The sequence below is a fragment of the Mustela nivalis genome, assembly GCF_964662115.1.
Source record: "Mustela nivalis genome assembly, chromosome: 2".
Lineage (NCBI taxonomy): Eukaryota > Metazoa > Chordata > Mammalia > Carnivora > Mustelidae > Mustela > Mustela nivalis.
The window spans coordinates 116521509-116544242 of record NC_139021.1 but is presented as its reverse complement, the minus strand read 5'-3'; the positions used below and the strand labels follow the sequence as shown (position 1 = coordinate 116544242).

Below are 22734 nucleotides of genomic sequence, written 5' to 3'. Positions count from 1 at the left end.
CTTCTTTAAAAAATGTTTTTTTTCTCACGGATTTCTCAGTAAAGCAAGCACATTCCCTTGGCCTTCACTAAGCCCTGAGAAAACCGTTAGCATGGCAGATATGACACAGCACCTACAACCGTGCACCTGTGTTAAAATAGACCGGCCATGGCAGCATGTGAAATCTGTGTGGTGTCTCGTGACTTTCATTTGTTTTTATTTGAATACCAGGCAGGCAAATAGAATTTTCAAGAATGGAAAACTGTCTGCAAAAATTTTAATTACATTTAAAAAACAATGATTGCTTTCTGTTCATAGCAATATTATTTTCATGGTTTTCTTTCTTCTGTTTTGAGATAATAACAAGAATGGTGTCCAGATGGCTTTCATGCACTTCCAAACACTCAACATTTATGATTTTGTAATGTGTCAATTATCCAGCAGCAGCCTCTATAAATAAAAGAAAAAATGCAGAGAAAAAATACGTTATCCTGTATTCATATGAAAAAAGTATACCTTTCATTAAATTGTGATCTCATTCTTTAAAAAAAAAAACCCACTAAAATATATTTTTCATAACAGAGGCAGATCCTGGTGACACTTTATTATTAAAGTACAATTATGTGATTCATATTTCATGGTACATTCTAGAAACACACTTATTTTTAAAGGAGCCAACAGTCTCATTTATACTACATTATAAACTTTCCTGATTAAATGTACATTTGATTCATAAATCAGTTCCCATTCAATGACCTGATTTAAATCTTTCTACAACTTTTTTATTTTTACTGAATGCTCAAAAAATTGTTGGTCTTATGAGGTGTCTGGATGGCTTAGTTGGTTAAGCATCTGCCTTTGGCTCAGGTCGCCTGCTCAGTAGAAAGCCTGCTTCTCCCTCTGTCTGCTGTCCCCCCTGCTTGTGTCCTTTCTCTCTCTGTCTCTGTCTCTGTCAAATAAATTCGTAAAATCTTAAAAAAAAAATTATTGGTCTTACAAAAAAATTTCTACTCTGAAGCAAAATTGCAATTCATATTCAAAATTATTTTAGTGTTCAGCCCAGGCATCTTGGCTTCCCATTATGCTGCACTGTTATGTTCTGTACACACCAGTAACATGCCCAGAGGTGTGAGAGGTGCACTGTTCAAGTAGGATAATAACACTTAGAGAATACTCCAAATTGTTTCCTCCTTGGGAATCCTGTAGACACCTTCTACAGTAAACACTTTGTTTAAATCAGGTGTTTACAAACCTGACTGACCATGGAAACTCTGATATACATAGTAATAGATACTATTCACATAGATACGATTCATATAGTAGATACTATTCATATCTGGAATAATTACCATTCTATGGATCATATCTGATAGAATTTTGCTTTCAACTTTACCTTACCTTCTCTCTATAAAAAACCGCCTTATGCTAACATGTAAAAGTTTTAGTGACTTAGTAATATAATTTTACCAAAGGGATTTTCAATGGACCAAAGCCTTCTAAAATGATGTGTGGGAACAAAAATGGACTCTTTAATGGTTGAACTTCCCACCCTGGGAGAGGACCATATAGGAAATAGCTGTGTGTTTCAGTGGTACACCTCAATCTAACCCACCAAACCACACACACACACACAAATGATGAAATAATACTTTGGCCAAATAGGCACTACCAAAGTTGCCAAATAAACATAAAATTCAAAAGTAAATATTTTTAGAATGAGGAAGTTCAAAGCCAAACAAGACTATATTTCATTCATGAGTAGGGATGGATCTAGTGCAACATCACTGTGCCAACTTGATGCACTCAACAAGTCCTTATCTCTGACCTGCCCTTCCTTCCCTCCTCCTTCTTTCTCTCCTTCTTTTTTTTCTTCTCTCCCTGTTTTCCTTTTTCCCTTTTGTCTCCACAAAGAAACATATCCCTTCTCCTATCAGACCAAGGGAGTGGAAACTGAGTCAGCATGCTCTGTGGTCGGGCTATCTACAGACTTCACTGCAGCTCTAGTCAATTTTGATCACCCTTCTGAAGTTGGGATCTTGACCTTCCTTCCACAGAGTCTGGGATCTGAGCCCTGAGGAGGTCCCACAATGAGGACATGTCTCACAGGTGTGTCCCCAGGTTTATGAATTGTGCCCCATCAGCCTCTGCTTTAGATCTTGATTGACAGCTATCAAAGGTCACCGGCAATCTGTCTTGCAACTACACCCTGCTCCATTACGTGTGCTGTGGGAGACGTTGGCCCTGCTGCCCCACACCTGGCCTTGAGGAGGCTGTGAGACCATAAATCAGACCCCATGTTATAAAGGCTCCTCTCAAGTGGTTTTTCCTTCTGTCCCAGGGGGATTCTCTAGGATCTCATATCCCGCCTCCATTCTGGAGACAATACCCCCAGTCCTTGCTGGAGTGGAAAGTGTTGGGGGTAGTGGAGTGCTCCTGCATGCTTGGTCCTCCGCTGGAGGGTATTCCGTCCCACTCATCCATATGCTCATTTCTCCTGCACCTGGAGTATCGAGGATGCTTGTCTCCCTTTGTTTTCATTGGGGTTGAGCACAGTAGTGGGTGTCCTCTCTTCTGAAGGTCATGTCACTTATACTTTGTTATATAAAGTTAATTTTGTCCTCAGCTCTCTGTTGCTTTAAAAATAAACTATGATTATGTCACTTGTTTGGGTTACTAGTGTGAGAATCACGGTCTCTCATCACCTTCTACAACCAAAATGGAAGTGAGTCTTTGCAGCACACTTTTTATTCAGAAAAGTTCTATTCTTAGAACTCAAAGTGGGTCACAAATCAGACTTATTCCTCATGATGTACCCTCCAGATTGAAAAAAAAGCGAGCGATTAAGAAAATCTACAACATAAATGCTCTGTGGCTTATAACAGATTCCCTCAAATTGTGAATTTTGTGCTTACACTCAGCTGAGCTAGAGATGAGTTTACTTAATTAGAATAAGAAGGAGAGAAAGCAGATGAAGAGAAGGAGAAAGACAGGAGAAAAAGATTACAGTTTAGCCAACCATACTTTTGGCAAAATCTTTTTTCTTTTGTATTCACCTCTGGGATTGGGATAAAGGCCACATGACCCTATGCACATGGCTTCTACTTCACTGTGTCCATAAAGGATGGGAATTGTGTTGACAAGCACTATCATCAATTCATACAGTAAAAATGTTTGATTCAAAGCTTTTTACAGTGCAAACTATATATACTCTTGACATTCTCACTCTCTGATCTTTAACAGACTTTTCTATAGTTACAGGACCGTGGGGTAGGAAGCAAGACCCTTACATGTCATCATTACATCAACCGAAAAACATATAAGAGATGATCATTTATTGTAATTACTGACTGAGACAGAAATACACCAGTGTGACACTGAAGGAAATAAACATTGCCTAAAAATACAAATGGTAGGTTAAAATCACTTATATATACAATGGCAAGGATTTTTTAAAAGATATATTTATCCATTTGAGAGAGTGAGCAAGCACAGGGAGGAGCACAGGGAGAAGAGAAATCCTCAGGCAAACTCTCCACAGAACACGGAGCTCAATGCAGGGCTTGGTCTCATGACCCTGAGATTATGACCTGAGCCCAAACCAAGAACTGGACACTCAATTGACTAACCCACCCAGGAACCCCTAAAATGGCAAGGATTAGCTCAGAAATGCAGAGGTAAAAATCAAAATGCATCAGCACGGGCAGGTCACTTTCCTGGTCATTCTGGTCAAAGGTTAAAGGACGTGATAAAGTTTAGTAAGCATTAAAATTTTCCTTCATATCTTTTCATGGCTTGAATACTCATCTGTTTTTATCAATGAATAATATTTCATTGTCTGGATGAAACCGTTTATTTATCCTTTCACCTACTGAAAGACGATCTTGGTTGCTACTCAATTTGGGCAATTAAAAGAAAGCTGCTATAAACATCAGTACACAGGTTTTATGGTGAACGTGTTTTCAACTCATGGGTAAATACCATGGAGAGGGACTGCTCGATCATATGGTATAAGTATGCTTAGCTTGGTTATAAAAACAAAAACAAAAACAAAAACTGCCAAATTGTCTTCTAAAGTGGCTGTATCACTATGCATTCTTCCAGCAATGAAGGAGAGCTCCTATGGCTCCACATCCTTGCCAACAGTATTGGTCAGGATTTTAGATTTTGCCCATTTTAATAAGTGTGCAGTGGTATCTTGTTTTAATAAGCATTTCCCTAATGACATCATTTTGAACATCTTTTCATATACTTATTTACCATCTGTATATACATATTCTTTGGGGAGGTGTCGGTCATAATTTTTGCCCATTTTTAATTGACTGCTGGTTTTCTTATTGTTGAATTTTAAGAGCTCTTTGCATATTTTGGATAACTACTTTATCAGACATTATCTGTTGTAAATATTTCCTCCCATTTTGTGGCTTGTCTTCTCATTCTCTTGACTATGCCTGTTTAAGAGCAGGCTAATTTGTGTTGTTTTAAGCTATTAAGTCTGTGGTTGTTTGTTACAAGAGTGATAGAAAGCAAATATTGCTGGTGATTATAAAATGATTCAACTAAAACTCATCTTTGAGAATTTTGAAATACCATATCATATGAGCTCTCTTAACTCTTATAGGTAAAAATTTCCCTATTTTTCTAGGCCATTTCTCAGACAATATCAATATTTTTAAAATTTTTTATATGAATTCCAGCTAATTAACATACAGTGTAATATTAGTTTCAAGTGTACAACATAGTGCTTCAACACTTCAGACATTACCCGGGGCTCATCACAAGTGCACTCCTTCATCTCCATTTATACCCAGATATTATTTAAAAAAGGTGAATGTTTGAACTTTTTTCATTTATTTATGTCTTCTGTTTTGCTTATCTGGGCCATATTTGCAAATCATTGATCATCTGCCATCTAAATTTTGTTTCTAGAAGTCTTTGGATATTTTCACTAACATAGTAGTCAATTTTCATTCTGAACAAACACAAAATGAGAGATATTTATCAGGACTTTATATCAAAGTTACACTCTGAAATAGTACAGCCTCTATTACTGACCTTCTGCTTTCACCTCAATACTGTTTGTTTTACTTTGTAAACAAGGTATTGTACTTCAGGTCCAGGGTATGTCAGAAATTCAAGTCTTTAAGGAAAGGGGCTGTGTGTGTGGCTTTGCCTTTAATTACAACAAAATATTATAATTAGATACACTTTTTGGTATATGAAAATGAAGGTCCACCTTTCTTTTAACTTTTAATATTGCCAATATTTTTAAAGTTTAATACAGAATTTTAAAAAGCAATTAGGAATTACTACAATGTAAACACATTATATCAGCTAAAAACATATGAGGACCCAAATAGGTATAAAATTAGATGGCATATTTAAGCACTGCCTTTTTATATACTATAACAAAAAGAAAGTATGATTTCAGAAATAAATAGTTAAGACCTGACACAAAGAGTAACTGCACTAAAATTCACTTAAGAACACATTCAGAGGCAGATGTGGGAAATTTTGTGAATTGGGACTTTGGTTGTCTTATTTGTATTTTCCTCTTGCTTTCTCATCCCTTTAAAGTCCCATCTGCATTCCCCTAACATGTTTTCCTGCAGGAAAAATTCTGACCCTGTGAGTTCTCTACTTGCTAAATGATTTATCCCAAACCCTGTGAGGAGTGTTGGGCTCTAAATAAACTGGCTCCAATCTACCCAACCAGCATCAATCTTTACCACCGTTCCAATCCATAAACCCTGCTCTCCATCAGATGGAGTGACTCACACCTCCCAGAACACATGCTGCTTTGGCATTCCTCCCTCCCCACTGGTCACACTTTCTCCTGAATACACTTCTTCCCTTCTCTGGTACATTACTGTTGAATCTAATACCATTCACCTGAAATCTCATTCTCTCTCTGGAGATTTCCTGATGTTTCCAGACATAATTAACAACCATTTCCCCCAACTTCCTTAACACTGCAGTCTCAACTGATTTTTGTACCCTCACATGGTCCTATGACTCCACTAGATCAGGACCTCCTTGATCAAAAGTATATATTGTTCATATCTGACACTATAATAATACACTGTAATAAACAATGCGGACAGGCTGAGGTATGGAAGTGATGAATGACTGTATTGTGCACCTGAAACTAATATTACATTCTATGTTAGCTAAGTGTAATTTAAATAAAAAACTTAAAAAAAAATCTTTGTTAGAGGCAAAGGGGTCCTCTTCCTCATCTGGGAGGAAGGCCACTACTCTGTGAAGCAGCTTTTTTATTTCCATACTTAATGAATCTTTGTCTCCTTCTCTAAATGGCTTGCTCTTGAATTCTGTTCACCCAAAGCCAGGAACCCTCTTGGCAAGGGGCCTGAGACACACTCTTGGGGCCTCGGTCTGCACGGATCACAACCACATTTATTGTTTGTGAAAATAGTTTCATTATTTGGTAGAAGACTTGAGATTAACTTCAAATAGTTGTCCATTTAGGAAAAATAACACAACCATTTAAAATTATTTTTATTTCCTAATTCTTTATGTTTGTTCTCTTAGGATTTATGTGATTTTTTAGTGCATGCATGCATGCATGTGTGTATGTGTTTGTGTGTGTGTGTGTGAGAGAGAGAGAGAGAGAGAGAAAGAGAGAGAGATGAGCTGACTTTAAACTGCCTCATGCCCTCACTCTCCATCCCTTATCTAGCCCCCTCTTGCTCAGTGACCACTCAGTGGGCTTCTACTATAACACGTGTCTACTCTCACATAATAACAATAATAGTAGCAATCATTCACCACACTTATTATGTACCAAGAATAGATGCATGCTCTGCGCATATTAGCACATTTAATCTTCACGACTACTGTAGGTGGTTGGTACTTTTATCATCTTCACTTTATGGATGAGGAAAGTAAGGCACAGAGATGTTACGTAATTTCCTTCCTGAAATTAATCTATGTTTTACTTTATTCCCTGTCATAGACAAGGTCTACTTATTGTAAATGGGCAAAAGAAGTTTCTTCCAAATGGCACTGTGTTTAGACACACCTGGGATAATGCTCCAAACATGTCATATTTACCGCCTATGGCTACAGCTCTCCAGACATCAATCTTTATGTTTACATGGATAATGAGAATTTAGAAAAAATCTCCAAGTCACAAAGGTTTTTAGCTTTGAGACTACTTGAGAGCTTATCATCAGAGAATATACTGCATGACTTTTATCCATCTCAATGACAGAGGGGAGCCTGGTTTGCTCAGTCTGTTGAGTGTCCGACTCTAGGCTTTGGCTCAAGTCAGGATCTCAAGGTCTTCAGCTCATGCTCCCTGCTCAGTGCACAGCTGGCTTGAGACTCTCCTTCACTCCTGCCCTTCCCCCCACTCACACACTCTCTTTCTCTCAAATAAAAAAATAATCTGCAAAAAAAAAAAAAATGATACCAACTCAGAACTCTTTAAATTCACTTTTAGACTTCTCTTTCTTCTAATGCTTAACAAAGATGTGTGCTGACTCTAGTTCCTTCGGAGGCCACTGTTCTGCATAGTCTGGTCTCTGGGCATTCCACCACCTTAGCGAGTGTTAAGTAGCAAAATATAAACTCTGATTCCGTTGCCAATTACATTCCTCTTTCCTTAAATACATCATCCTCATCTTTGAGTTTTTGTCGTGGCTAGCATCAGAATTTTCCTATACTGTTTTCACATGATATTTGAAGGTTTTCATCCTGCCTTCTCCCCTGCTCATGCCCTTGACCCACCTCTGTGGGGCATCCAGAAAGCCTCTGATCTGTGTCACCAGTCAGGGAACTGCGGCACCCACAGCATCTCCCCCCTATCCCAGCGGACAAGAAACAATGTAGAAAGACAAGCAGAGCTGAACAGATTCAATCTGACATCCGTGTGGTCAGCAACAGACTCTCCCACACCAAACACAGTGTCAGCAAGCACCTCACTTCCATTCGAGCCAGCAGTTAACCACTGACATCTTCCAGGTGTTAAAATTCATTAACTTGGGATATCAGAAAAGTAAACATCACAGGGAAACATTTACTCATATTCCACCATTCTCTTGAAAAAGGCCCACACCTTTTGAAATGCGACTCATCATGGAATAGTAAATTATATCACAGGACGTTGAGAGTCAAATGAAATCAAGGAAATTTGAGATTTATTGCCTAGTATATACTAGGAGATCCAAAAATATGTTTATGGGAAATAAATGTAAACAAGTTATAAAAGTTCTATCCTCACTCATACTCTTCCTCTCTGTCTCTGTCTCTCTCTTTCTTTTTCCCTCTTCCAGAACCAGTGCTTCTGGTGAGGTAGACAGAATAGAACCAGCATTAAGTGCATTTGCTAGGAGGTCTTGAAAGACCCCTATATCCCTATGGGTAAAAATGTCTCTAAAAGGCCATTTTCCTAATCTGTAATTATTTAATATCTACATTCTTTTTTCTCTTCTTCTACCTCTATATTTTGCCTATTATTTCCTTTCCCTCATTAACGATGAGTAAAAAACACTTTGAAATGTATTTTTTTAGTTTTTACTTTAATTTTTAAATATTTTTAAGAGCATTGATTCAAAGAAGAACTACTTACACATATTTACATGTACAGATTTTTATTTTGTGAAATTCAAATCATATTATAGACATGAGGTATTTGCACTGCCTTTTTCACTTAAAATATATTGTGGAAAAAAAATATAATGTGAAAAATTTTCCCATCCTCTCACATGTTTATTTACCCAATTCAATGCCTACACCATGAAGTTACTGGTAGGATTAATTAAGATAATGTTTAGAAAGCACTAATATATATATTAAACATTCAATATATATAAGCCATTATTTGTAAAATATTATTTTTCCTTTTTTTTTTTTTTTTTTTTTTTAGATTTTATTTATTTGACAGAGAGAAATCACAAGTAGACGGAGAGGCAGGCAGAGAGAGAGAGAGGGAAGCAGGCTCCCTGCCGAGCAGAGAGCCCGATGTGGGGCTCGATCCCAGGACCCTGAGATCACTACCTGAGCCGAAGGCAGCGGCTTAACCCACTGAGTCACCCAGGCGCCCCTATTTTTCCTTTTTTATTTTTTTTTCTGGTCATCTCTTTCTTCTCTCTGCTTTCTGCCTTTAATATAGAATATGCAAGCCCTTCCGTCAGGCTCAGTGTCACCGTAAGGAGAGAAACCACTCATTCTGACTCAAGCAGCCATCACATAGGTAGGGACACAAGGCCACAAAGGACAGTCTGGCAAAGTAAAAAGGACTGGCTTCCATGTAGAAAACTCCAGATGAAGAACTGTTGCAGACAAAGTGGTCTAGACCTGTCAGGGAAATAGGGGAAGACCGCTGCCCCTCGGGCACTCTCCCTGAGCAGCAGGAATGGTAAGGGTTGCTCACGGTGCTGGAGGAACACCAGCGTCTGCTTCTCCAGGACAAATGAGTCTTCACCTGAGCTCCGAAGAGCTGTCATGACCAGTCCTCATCTGCACAACTCCACTTCCTCAGGATAAAATGTCTTAGCTACTGGAGATTTTCTGAGTATGTGGATTCTGGTTAAATGTCATTGATTGGGACTGGCTGGAATCTGTCTGTTTGACCATGTCATCCCACCTCTGCTGATGGAAAGGGCTTTCCTTTTGCAAGACCATTTGAGTTCTAATATCAGCACACCTCTGTCTCTCATCATTGCTTTAAGTACAAGCTCTTTCTTTTTAACTTTTTTTCTTTTTCCACTCACAACACCCTTGAGTTAATATACATGTCTTTCCTGCCTGGCCCCACTATAGCCTGCCTCTGGGACATTAATTAGCTTAATAATTAAGATTAATTAGATTATTACCTTAGGTCACTGACATCTGCTAGGAAATTTGATCAAACGTTGGAAGGAAACAGAATTTGTCAACAGAGCTCCAAGAATCCCAAATGGGTAGCTGGTATTTGGTTAATCTAGCTCCAGATCACACACCAAGCAAATGGTGGAATTAACACTCAAGCTCAGACAACCTGCTCTCAGAGGTCAACGTGCTTAACTAGAGAATAAGGACTTTCTATAAACAGTAAACATTATGGTCAAGCCAGTGAATACTGTTTACTTTTCAGTAGTTTGCATTTACATAAAAAAACTGTAGTTATAGGGTGCCTGGGTGGCTCACTCGATTGGGGTTCTGCATTCGGCTCAGGTCATGGTCCTGAGGTTCTAGTTGAGTCCCGCATCAGGCGCCTTGCTCGGCGGGAAGCCTACTTCTCCCTCTCCCACTGCCCCTGCTTGTGCTCTTTCTCTCTGTGTCAAATCAGTTAATAAAATCTTTGGAAAAATAAAAATAAAAAAAACTGTGGTTATAGAATTTTGTGAGAAATTTCCACAGTCAATGTTAATCTTTTTTCTTACTGGGCAACCCCTATTCCTTCCCTTAGAAGTAATTTAAGGCACAGTTATCCTTAAATGTTGCATGGGCGCTTAAGTGGGTAGGAGAAGAATAAATGAAACAAGATGGGATTGGGAGGGAGACAAACCATAAGTGACTCTTAATCTCACAAAACAAACTGAGGGTTGCTGGGGGGAGGGGGTTTGGGAGAAGAGGGTGGGATTATGGACATTGGGGAGGGTATGTGCTTTGGTGAGTGCTGTGAAGTGTGTAAACCTGGTGATTCACAGACCTGTACCCCTGGGGATAAAAATATATGTTTATAAAAAATAAAAATTAAAAAAAAAAAAACCTCTGATACAATTAACTCCAAAATGAAAATGAGGGAGATTTTCTTAACTAAAAAGGGCAGGATCATGGATACAAAAGTCATTTTTCCCACTCCCCACCTCTGGCCTTGAAGGTATTGAAAGCTTGAATAAACAATCATTGATATTGCTCCTTTGCCCAAGAACATTTCCTGGCAAGCATGCCTGAACTCTCTTCGTAATTGACTTCATGGAAGCAAAACACCTCCTGAAAATTAACATTATTATTAAACTACTTCAGCATTTTTTTTTTCAATAAGTTGTAATAGTGACTTGTGGAAATGGAAAGAAATTTAAAAAATATAATAATCTTAATGAGGTGTGTGGGGCTCGAAGGAAAGATAAAGAACCCCCCCCCCACATATTTAAATGAATATATAGAGCAAATATAATGAATATATACTGATATATATAAATAACAGATACACATATATATATATAACTGCAATTGACAGAGGCTTCTTGGAAATTCATTTTTGTAAGTATTTGCTTTCTGAAAAGCCCATTTACAAAATGCTAATGTTATTAAAGCATTAACCCAGAGCACAGATAGTATCCTGTGCATTCAAAATAAAGTTTGACTTTCATCGAACTTCTCAGAGCAAAGGATATACGGAGTCCATTTGCAGTTAACGTAGTTGTTACCATTTACCGGGAGAAGCATTCCTGTGCTAACATGGACTCAAGAAGGGCCCCTTTTCCTGTCAGCAGCAAACAGACCTTAGGGGGGCTGCCAGAACCTCATCAGCGTCCCACCAGGCTCATGATACAAAACACAAGGGGTAATGTTTGGAAGTAAAATATGGCCTAATTTTCAAAGACTTAAATGAGAGGGGTGGACCGATGGATCAAGACAGGGCACCCTCTTCCCTTTCAACTGGCTGCATCTGTCTGGACCCGATAAGGAGGCTCCCTGATAGGTCAGCTTCAAGGCTTCTGATCTATTAGAAAAGAACATTTTAAAAAAGAGTCACATCAGTTTAATTCGCATGAAAGAGTCAGGTTGCACAGAGAGCAAAATTCACTGATCTCATAAATAGAAACTGATAAATTCAAAAGAGCTTAGTATCCTTGAATTTTAATCTAGGGAGAATAGCTCACTTTAATGCTGGTGATTCTCAGGCTTTTTATCTGGTAGTTGATGAGATGAGATGAGCTTGCTCCAGGATTCTGGATAATCCTGTCCCCTATGACGCCCTTGGAAATGTGTGTGGGTTGACTGCAGGACTGCATCTGGGATGAAGACGGGGAAAGCAAACTTTGCAAACGATTTCCCTGCTCCTGCTCCCCGCAGAGGGCCTGGCACAGGCTTTATACCCACAGTGGTGAATGTGGGTTTGACTACAACATACTTGAATATTACAGCTGAGATGTATGATTTCTTTTTCTAATTTTGAGTATCACTGCAGATATTCAGTTTTCCCTAGAGAGGACCACTAGATTATCATTTAAATTACCCACTGAATCATACGCAAGGAAACAATGGCTAATGCTATTTTTAACCATTTAGCATAATTCCTTCTCTCATTTTCAACTCACTTGAATAGAAGAACATTAAAATTATAATAAAAATAGCTTTAGTGGGAAGCAAGTCCTATTCAAAAAATGTATATAGGAAAAGATCCTGACTTTCATCTGGCCTTGACATACTAGATATTTCCAATAAAAAAATATGGTTTCTGATTTGCAGGGAGCAATCACTGTCTTTAGTTAGCAAGCATCTTGTCTTCTGTACCCTGAGTCACCAGGTAGCAGAAAATGCAAAAGCCTGTAATTCCCATCAACTGATGGGAAAACTCCATAAACACTCACAGAGGTACACAGTCATCCGGGCCCAAATCTAGGCCAGACAGCAAAGGGGCAAGAAATGGTAATTCTCCATCAGATGGAAAGCAGATCAGCCTGCTCCTTTGACATGAAATGTTTAGAAAACCTTCTCAGAAAGGCTAAGATTGGATTTGGCCCTTACAGAAGAGAAACAAGTCTGATAAACAGAGATGTGGAGAGACAGGTGTCCGGGATAGACAGCATTACTTGATGAAGGATGCTGTCCAGGTCAGAGTAAAGAGCACTGCAACAGAAAAGCTGGAAATTTCAATGGTAGCACAATAAAGCACTATTTGTCATTCACATCAAAGACTTTTACAGGTCATGCTACCTTCCTTCATACTGAAGCTCTGCTATTTGGAGCAGACAGCTCTCGGGTCATCAGGCAGAAGCAACCACAGGGCCTGACGTGGCTGTAGCGGGGGAGAGTTACGTGAGGGGCGCCCTTGAAAGCTGATGACTACCCTTTCTCTCCAGAATAGACGGCTCTCTGAAGAAGAAACAGAGGACAACTTGCAGATAGAACAGGGGTGCCAACTGGAGAGTGCTCAGAATCTCAGGCTGAGAATTCATTTTATCCCATTGGTTCAGTACTGCAGACAATACTGATAAGATCCTCCTGAGATAAGATCCTCCAAAAGACACCAAAAAGAAGGAAACAGTGCACGGCGAGAAAAGAATAATACATCTGCCACTAAAGATGGGAATCAACATGGCGATTAAAGAACTACTTATATTTGCTTCTTCAGAACTTAATTCATATGCCTGGTAGAGTCACTTACGCCCCAACAAGTTATCATAGCTGACACTGGACACTAATAAACCAAGTGGCAGGTGTGCGCGGTAGAGCCCACTAGTGCAGGATGCACCTGCTTCTAGGTCCCAGGCTCTCAGGATGTGCTAGCGAATAAAACAGAAAAAGTTGCTGCTCTCACAGAGCTTACATGCTGCCAGAGGGAAATATTTTGACTTTTGACTTTCTTAAACTCTGAAGGGGCCCAAGAAATCCCAGCCCTCAATGTGAATCACAGTCCTCTTCTTTGAAGGGCAACTTAACCAAAGGCCACAAACACGTCAAACCACCTTCCCCAGAGTCAGTGCCACCCCAACCCCTTCTTCCAGGGCTCGGGACTTCAAGGAGCACCTCCCTGCTACACAAAGATCATGAGCTGAGGGAAAAAGAGAGGTTCCTGTCCCAAAAATGCTGACACTGTTGGTGCTCTTAGCCCACACTGTCCCTCAACCACTGAACTGGTGGAATCTGATGTCCCTAATGCACACCCCCATGAGAGTCTAGCCAGACTAGCATCTTCTAGAAGGACAGTGGGGATACATGATCTCTCCACCCCATGTCCTCTATCTTCAGTAACCTACAAACCTCAGGACCCTAAGGTCCATGAAGTCATGTGTTCCCTAGACAATTCAGAGTCCCCTTACCCGCCACCCCAGTATTCCTTAGGCCCTTTTAATGCCCACTGTTTTCTAGTTACTGTTAGAACTCCTGTGTTTCTCTTCTTCTAAACAAGGTTGTTGAGAGCAGTTGTCACTTTTGTGTCATCTATGGTCCTTACCAAAGTACCTTTAAATTGAATACTAAAGACATGTCTACCAAATGCTGTTTCATAGTGCTGGGAAAAGAGTTCACAAAGACACAAAGTCATTTACCACCAAGTATGTAAGTAATGCCGGAGGTTGTTGGGAAGTTATCAAATGCCTCCTGGAACAATCTCAGCCCCAAAATGGACTTCTGGTCATGTTCCTCCCAGGCCTCTTCCCTACACACAATCGACGCTAAATCTCTGTGGCACAGTGGTTATTGATCTACTCTCAAACACTGTGGAGGAAATTAATGAAATGGGAGGAGACTCAGTGTGACTGTTGGTGGGGAGAGGCCACGAGACCTCTTGGAGGCCCCTAGTCTTTCTGAAAGCAGCTGAAGAAAGATTGGGGTCACACAGGGTACCGGTCGGTGCCCCCACCCCTCTGGGAGACGAGGGCCAGCCACTACACTAAAGAGAGCCTGATTAGAGAGGGTTAGATATGACAATGCTTAAACACATCTGGGAGCACAAGGCTTGGAAGGATAGAGTGAGCACAAGGAAGTGTGTGATGCAGTGTTGGTGACACAGACGTCTCCTGAATTTAACTCTGCCGTGCTATAAAAATGTGCACTTTACAAAGACACAAGTTTCCCCCACCAAACAGACACATGGTCTCAGGGAATATATCAACCAAAGAGGAAAGATCAAAATTCCTGTTCAATTACAAGGTCAGGTCCCTTCTGCCACCACAGAGTTAGGAAAAGTCCCATTATTTAAAAACAGTAACACAATCACCTCTTGACACACAGACACATATCTTTCTCATGTAATATCAAAACAGCAACAGCAGGGGTGCCTGGGGGGCTCATTCAGTGGAGCTGACTCTTGATTTCAGTTCAGGCTGTGATCTCAGGGTCCTGGGACAGAGCTGTGCATGGCGCTAAGCAGGGAGTCTGCTTCTTCCTCTCCTTCCCCCTGCACTCTTTCTCTCTCTAATAAACAAAATCTTTAAAAAATTTTTTTAAAAATTTAAATGTGACAATCAAGAAAGAGCATGGATATGGTCAAGTAAGAATGAGGAACTTGCCACAGTGGCTCAGAGCTGGCTCCTAGACGCACTGACCGGGGCTCAGAACCATCTCTGATCCCATTTCTGCCACATGCAGCTGCATGACCCACAACAAGTTCTTTACACGTCGGAGACTGACTTTTTGTAACTGTAAAATGATGGTAATATCTATTGTTATCTAATTATCTGTTATTATAAGGATTAGATGAGAAAATCAGCAGGCATATACCAGTGCTCAATGAATGTTAGCAAACAATTGAGTGAAGAACAATAAATATAACTCATCTAGCATAAGGATTTGATAAAAGAAGATCAAGCATATAGGTATAACAACTAGCACAAACAGGACACCTGAGAAGTGTCGGGAATCTTTCTAGAACATACAAGTCAAACCAGTCTAGAGGCAGGATTATGAGAGTAGGGGTCTTCTCTTTTTCACCACTGCATCCCATATTCTTACAGAAGTGCTGAGGAAGTACTTGCTAAAAATAAAATACAGAGCACTGGGTGTTATACGTAACTAATGAATCATGGAACACTATATCACAAACTAATGATGTACTATACAGTGGCTAACTGAAAATAACAAAAATACATACATAAATAAATAATAAAAAATTAAAATAATAAAAAAGAAATAAAATATGGGGCCTCTAATAGCCAACATGCTATTGAAGGAGAGCAACATACAGTGGTGACAGTACTCAACTTACTGACTTGCTATAAAACTACAGAAACAAGACAGTGGAGTTTTGGGGAAAGGAGAGGCAAACAGATCAACTCACCAGAAGAGAGAGTCCAGAAGCAGAACCACACAATTGGGCCAACTCATCTTTGGCAAAGGAGCAAAGTAACCCAATGGAGAAGGGATCATTTCAACAAACTGTGCTTGGATAACCAGACATACATCTGCCACACACACCCCCCGAAAAAGAATCTAGGCACAGATACTATAACTTTCACAAAAATTCAAATAAATCATAGATTTAAATGTAAAATGCAAAACTATAAAACTGAAAGGAAATCTAGATGACATTTTTGGTGATGATTTTAAATACAGAAAAAGCAAAATGCATAAAAGGGAAATCTGATAAACTGGACTTTATTAAAATTAAAAACATATGCTCTGTGAAAAACAGTTAAGAGGATGACAGTTAAGAGGATGATAAGATAAGCCACAGAGTAGCAGAAAAATATCTGCAGAATACAAATATTGTCAAGAACTGCTATTCAAAATATACAAAGAACTCTTAAAACTCAACAAGAAAACAAACAATCCCATTTAAAAATGGACATAAGACCTGAACAGACACCTCAACAGAGAAGGTGTGTAGATAACAAATAAGCATATGAAAAAATGCTTAACATCACATGTTGTCATGGAAGCTAAGCTAGGATAAAGGCCCACGGCTCCACACCTATGGGAACCGCTAGGATCTAAAAGCACTGGTAACAGCAAAAGCTGATGGGGACACGGAGTCATGGGGACATGGAGTCCCAGGGACTCGAAATCATGGCTGCTGCCAGAGCAAAATGGCACAGCCACTTTGGAAGACTGTAGTTTCCTACATGACTAAACAGACTCCTGTCCTACAATCCAGTCATTGTGCTCCTTCGTATTTACCTAAATGAATGTAAAACTTAAAGACCACATGAAAACCATACGTGAATATTTATAGCAGCTTTATTCATAATTCATAACTGATGAATCTCAGAACAACTAGGGTTGTCCTTCAGAGGGTGAATGGATAAAGTGTGGTCCATCCAGATGACAGAATATTAACCAGCTCTAAAGTGAAATGAACTATCAAACCACAAAAAGAAAATCTGTATCTTCTCTTTGGTTTTTGTAGAAACTACAAAAGGCCTCATTATTTAAAAATCATAATTTACAACTGGAATTCTCTAACAAAATATGATGCATTAAAAATGTTTCATGTAATTCTAACCCTAATCTTGACTGAGCTGAAATAATGTCTGAATTGGCATCTGGCTTCACACCAGTGTCCAGAAAACTTGGTTGGCAGTAAGACTGCCAATTAAACTTAACTTAGATGGTTGGTTCTGGACTCTCTTAGGAAGAGCTCTGTGGTCCTCGTGGGGATAGTCTGGTTCGTGTGCCCTTACTGCACACACAATACCTAGTGACTCCCCCCGGGAATACAGAACACTTCCAGGGTGACCAAGTCCTTAGTGAGAACCAGAAAGTAGGAAAACCCACCTCAGCTGCTCTAATTACTTATTTAAGTATTCCTAATTAAGATTATTCACATTCATTTTCTGTGAGTACAGTTTTCACAAAATTCCTGAAAACTCTGTGATTATCAGTATCCATCTTTCAACAAGGTGATATATACTTACCAGCACTTGGTCAAACAAGCATTAAAAAGGCAATGCACACTCTACCAAATATTTCATTTTTTTAAACTGTATTTTCACATGATTTGGGACACCTGAAATAACTAAATTCAACTCAGTCCCCACTCAAAAACAGGGTATGAAAAATATTCACAGAAAGTATGAATTTAAGATGATTGGTATGGCAGTATTCTAGTGAAGACAACACCTTTCCAAGGACAATGCCCAATGTGACTGTCTTCCTTAGGAAAATAACACATGGCAACTTCATCAAGCTGTCCCCCGGTGGCTAACACAAATCCCACGGGCAGCAGGTTGTCCTGAAGCTAGATGTAGAAGCTGTTTCAGATGTTGATTCAGGTTATAATACCTCCCCGGCATGCCGAGACACCACTGGGATAACAATAATAATAATAACTGCTAATTCTTACCGAGAGCTTACCCTGAGTCAGACCTCTCTAAGCACTTCACCTATAAGTCACTGGATCGTTACAACAATGCTGTAAGTAGGTACTGCTGGCTCGGTCTGCAGTGGTTGCTGACTTCCATGGTGCAGATCTCTCATCATGATCACCATCAGTTTCAGGCTCCCCCTGTGCCATCACAAATGTGGAGCTGGGAGAGAAGCAGGAGCACACCCCCCTGTTGTACTTATACCAGTCAGGTAAATGGACATCTGTGTTTACTTGTGTCTGGGGAGCACAGGCAACAGTGTAATATGCTAAAATAATTAGCTAGTGAAGTTCTGAGGATTTATACATTTTGTTCTTAAGACATTTTATAAGCCGTGAATTGACAGAATTTTTCAGTAATGACTCCCTTTAATTGACTTACAAAATTCCTGAATGTTTAACAATCCATTCCTGTGGTTTTAGTATGGGCTGGCTCTGAACTGGACAGAGAGCTCAAGCAACTTGTTCAAAGACAAGACGTAAATAATATGAAGTCTGTGCCTACACCCTGCTTACAACAACCCAGTAACACAGACATGATGACTTTCTCCATATTATAAGTGAGGAAACAGGTATGAAAAGGTCACACAGCAAGACAATGACAGCAATGTATTCAAACACACGTAGTTTCAGAGTCTCTGCTCCAGTCACTACACTAGAATAACACCTCAGTGTGTCCCAGCTCAGCAAGAAAATATGAAAATCATGACAAAAATTTCTCTAGCTTTATGTTCTAACATAAAGCATCAGATTTAGTAATGAGAAATAAATAGAAAATAAGTCAGAATAACTGACATTTTCACCTCAATGTTCTTCTCAAAATGACTTCACAAATATTCAGTGCATTGGACCATTTGATCTTAAAAGTATTCTTAGTTTGTCCTTGTTTTGTAAGTGACAAAACAGAGAACTAAGCCCATAAGTGACTCATCCACATTGCAGCTAGAAAACAGTGAGGATGGGCACCAGCTCAGGGTTTACTTCTTAAATGTCAGCTCTGCAGAAGGAGCTGCTCAATTTCACAGCTCTAGAGGAATGCTTCAAGCCTGCAGATATAGCATACAAAGGTAACAGAGATCCAGATCATTCTTTGATGTAATGGCCTACGGCAAGAAATGTTCTGTTACTGGCAGTGAGACAGGAAGCGGTCAACAAGGGAGACTCCATTAGCTTACTGGCCCCAGAGCCTCCTTCCTGGCTGGGTGTGGGGGGAGCCCCCAGGCTCAGGTCCCATGTGCCACACCAGGCACTCTGAGAGATCCCCTTCCCAACTTCCGTGGACCGCTCCCGGGTCCCCAGAGTAATAGAGCCCTTTAATCATGGACTCAGTGGGAAAACAGGTTCACTATTCTGAAATTTAGTGCATCTATTTTTATGATTCTGCACAAAACTTCACTGCTTCTTTTGTCTACCATCTACATTCCATTTTAACTTTTTTTAAAAACAAGCAAACAAAACCTCTACATCTGACTAGAAATGTGAGTACTTGAGACTAGAGCCAAATGCAAGTAATACAAAGTGTCATGAAAACTTCAAATGCATCTTGTTCTTCTACAAGAAAGACAGAACGGGGCAGAATTTTTATGTAACGAAGAATGTAAACTGCTAGAGGATAAGCCTCACAAAGGAAGGAGCATCTGTCTGTGTTGTTTGCTGGGGTACTAGCATCAGGCCGGACACAGTATAGGTGCTCACCAATCATGCTAAAAATGAATGCTCATTTAGTTACACATATAAGTTATTATGAGAATAAAGTCTTTTTCACATCCTATATTGTTTTATTAATATGGGAACTCAACAGATGTTCAATTCAATTCAATGTTATAACTGGACTTTGGATTTAGAATGCAGCTATGACTCAGCATAGCTAAAACGTTATATGCTACTTGTTTTCAAAATTGAAATGGTACCAAGAGAAAGAAATTCCTATTGGGGGTGGGGAGGAAATGGTTAGATTTCTTTAACAGTGATAGGAGTTGAAAATTAGAAAAGAAAAAAAACCCTATAATCACAAAGGATTGGTCTCTTCTTACTCTTTTCAAAAGACATATCCCTGATTTGATACATGAATTTATTTAATAAAATCTCTTTTTAATTGCAAGAACAATTATTGTAATGAATCATGGTAGGCTATGATGACAAGGTAGGCTAAAATGACAAGAGATGAAATACTCTCAATTTAAATATTTTCTTATAAAGGAAGGAGGAGAAAGGGAAAAAGAAAGAATATGAATTAAAAGTAAAAGGATCCAGCATTTTTCTCATAGAAAACTGAAGAGTTGCTTTCAAAAGAAAAACTAACTACTGGAACATGATTTTGTTTTGTTTTTATTTTTCTCTCAATTCAAAGTACAAACTACAAATAACAGCCCATTATTCTAAGGAAACACAAAAAAGAAAGGGATGGAAGTAAGCCAGATTCTTAAAAATAGTTTGGGATTTCACTTAGTGTATTATGCTTGAACAAGAAGACAGAACCAAACTCTTATCACAATGGAATTGCAAAATGAGAATGATATAGACATCAATAATCCAAGTTCACAAAGAATGGTGGGTTATAGGTCCAACTCTGTAATAATAAACCACTGACCCTGGGAAGCCATTTTACAAAAGTAAGTCTCAGTTCTACCACAATAAAAGAGAACACAATGGTGGGAAACAATGTAAGTCCCATATTCCTAGTCCTGGCCAACTCCGAAAAGACAAAGCAAGGAAAACTGCTGTGAAATTCCCATTATGATCTCAGTTGTATCAGCTCTTTAATGCTGGCATTACTATTTTGCAATACTATAAGATTCTCTGTCCCTTGTTCCCATTAGGAAACTTTGCTAATTTAAAAGACTGAAATCTAAACAAACATCTATTAAATGACTAATTTATGGGCCCAATACTGCCAAGAGTAACAGAAGATGAACAACAGAGTGAGCAGCAATTTCTGCTCTCAATGTTCTAACATAACTCTCAGAAAAATAAGAAAACCCAAGTAAAAATGGCAATTAATTAAGGACACTGTAAATAACCAACTTTAAAACTAGAGACAAATGATGTAAAAGTCAGGAGACAAATGCTGTAAAAGTCAGGAAAGGACACTGAAGTATCTGGGCGGCTCAGTTGGTTAAGGGTTTGACTCTTGATCTTGGCTCAGGCCTTGATTTCAGGGTCATGTGTTTGAGCCCCATGCCCAGCATGGAGCCGAAAGAAGGATGGAAGGAAGGAAAGAAAAGAGGAGAAGAGAAAGAAATGAAAAGAAAAGGAAAGGAAAGTTGGGAAAGGACAAGCACTGATGTGATGATATCATTTTTCAAAGTATTAACGGCATGTATTCCTCCTCTCCCTTGTGGTCTGCGCCCTCACCATGGGTACCAGCCTTTTAAGTCTTTCCCACTTGATCCTTGATGCCATTTTAACTCGATGCTCTAACTCCTCCTTATAAAATGTGCTGAGAGGTCAGCATGCTAGAAAATCAAACTATCACCCTGCTGACTTGGACCACTGACTTAGATAAATACTCCTTTGTTTTGGAATTTGTCAAGTGCACGAGTGTGTGTCTGTGCTCCAGCCCACAAGTGTTTTGAAGGGATGAGTCTCCCTGAAGTATGGAGAAAAACACAAAGGCACCAGCATGTGAATTTATAATCCATCCTCATTCTGTTCTGTCTGACCCCCATAAGTTGCCTGACTTTAAAAGCATATCAGTAAAAGATGATGAATAGCAGGACGGGGCTTGTCAAGTCATCATGTCTCTCTCCAAACTAACTGAAAACTCTGAGATACTCTCAAAAAGAATACTAACTTGCTTTGTTCTGACTGTGCCATAGTTGCTCATGATGCTACTGTGTTTGAGGACCTGCCGAAAAGTGGGAGAGGTTTGGAAATCTGTGCTCTCCTATTTCAGAACAGTGTATGTTCCTATAGCTGGATGCATTATCATCTGCACTGCATTTTATCTACCAAAAACTTGTGTGAATGGGAAGAAAGCAGAGAGCCTGGAAGTTAGAGAAAAGAACAGGGCCAGGTAGTATGGTTTACCTGGCATCCTCCGAGAGACATTAATCGTGAGGGACCCTTACACAGCCACTGGAAACAAAAACTCTGTTTATATAAGAATACACAACTGAATGTCACCATCTTCTAGATGAAAGGCCCCCAAGATCCTTCACCTTATTCTGTTTTCATTCTATACTCACTATAATTTGATGATAATGAAAACTCTAACCAAACTAGGGAATTTCACCATTGCAGGTCATAGATAAGAATATCCTTCATTGTCAATCAATATTGACCTTCTTGCTCATTCATCAGGATCTCGTGAGTTTAGTAAGAATGACCTGGCATCCTTACTCTAGTCAACACAGAGGGTGCTAACAAAGACCAAATGGTGGACTGCCGATAAATTATACCAAAGTATTGGCATGCAATGAGACCATTAGTAGCCAGGCATTCAAATGTCCTCTTGATAAGCTATACTCATTATCATTAATTATGAAACGCTCTGTTTAACACATACATACACACACACACACACACACACACATTTATAGTATGCACAAATTATGAAATTACACTTTGAGGGGCTCCTGGGTGGCTTAGTCAGTTAAGTGTCTGCCTTTGGCTCAGGTCATGATCCCAAGGTCCTGGGATAGAGCCCTGTGTCAGGCTCCCTGCTCAGTGGAGAGCCTGCTTCTCCCTCTCCCTCTGCTCCACTACCTGCTCACGTTCTCTCTCTCTCTAATAAATATATTTTTTTAATTATAGTTTGATAAATTATATTAATAAGT

At 39.4% G+C, this 22734-nt stretch overlaps 1 long non-coding RNA gene across 1 annotated transcript; it reads right to left on the bottom strand.

The window, feature by feature from the left end:
- Positions 1 to 234: 234 nt before the first annotated feature.
- On the bottom strand, positions 235 to 18299 carry LOC309859899. Its single transcript, XR_014309031.1, has 2 exons — positions 17936 to 18299; positions 235 to 429 (listed from the first exon to the last, which is right to left on the bottom strand). It is a non-coding gene; the product is annotated as an uncharacterized lncRNA (long non-coding RNA).
- Positions 18300 to 22734: the final 4435 nt, after the last annotated feature.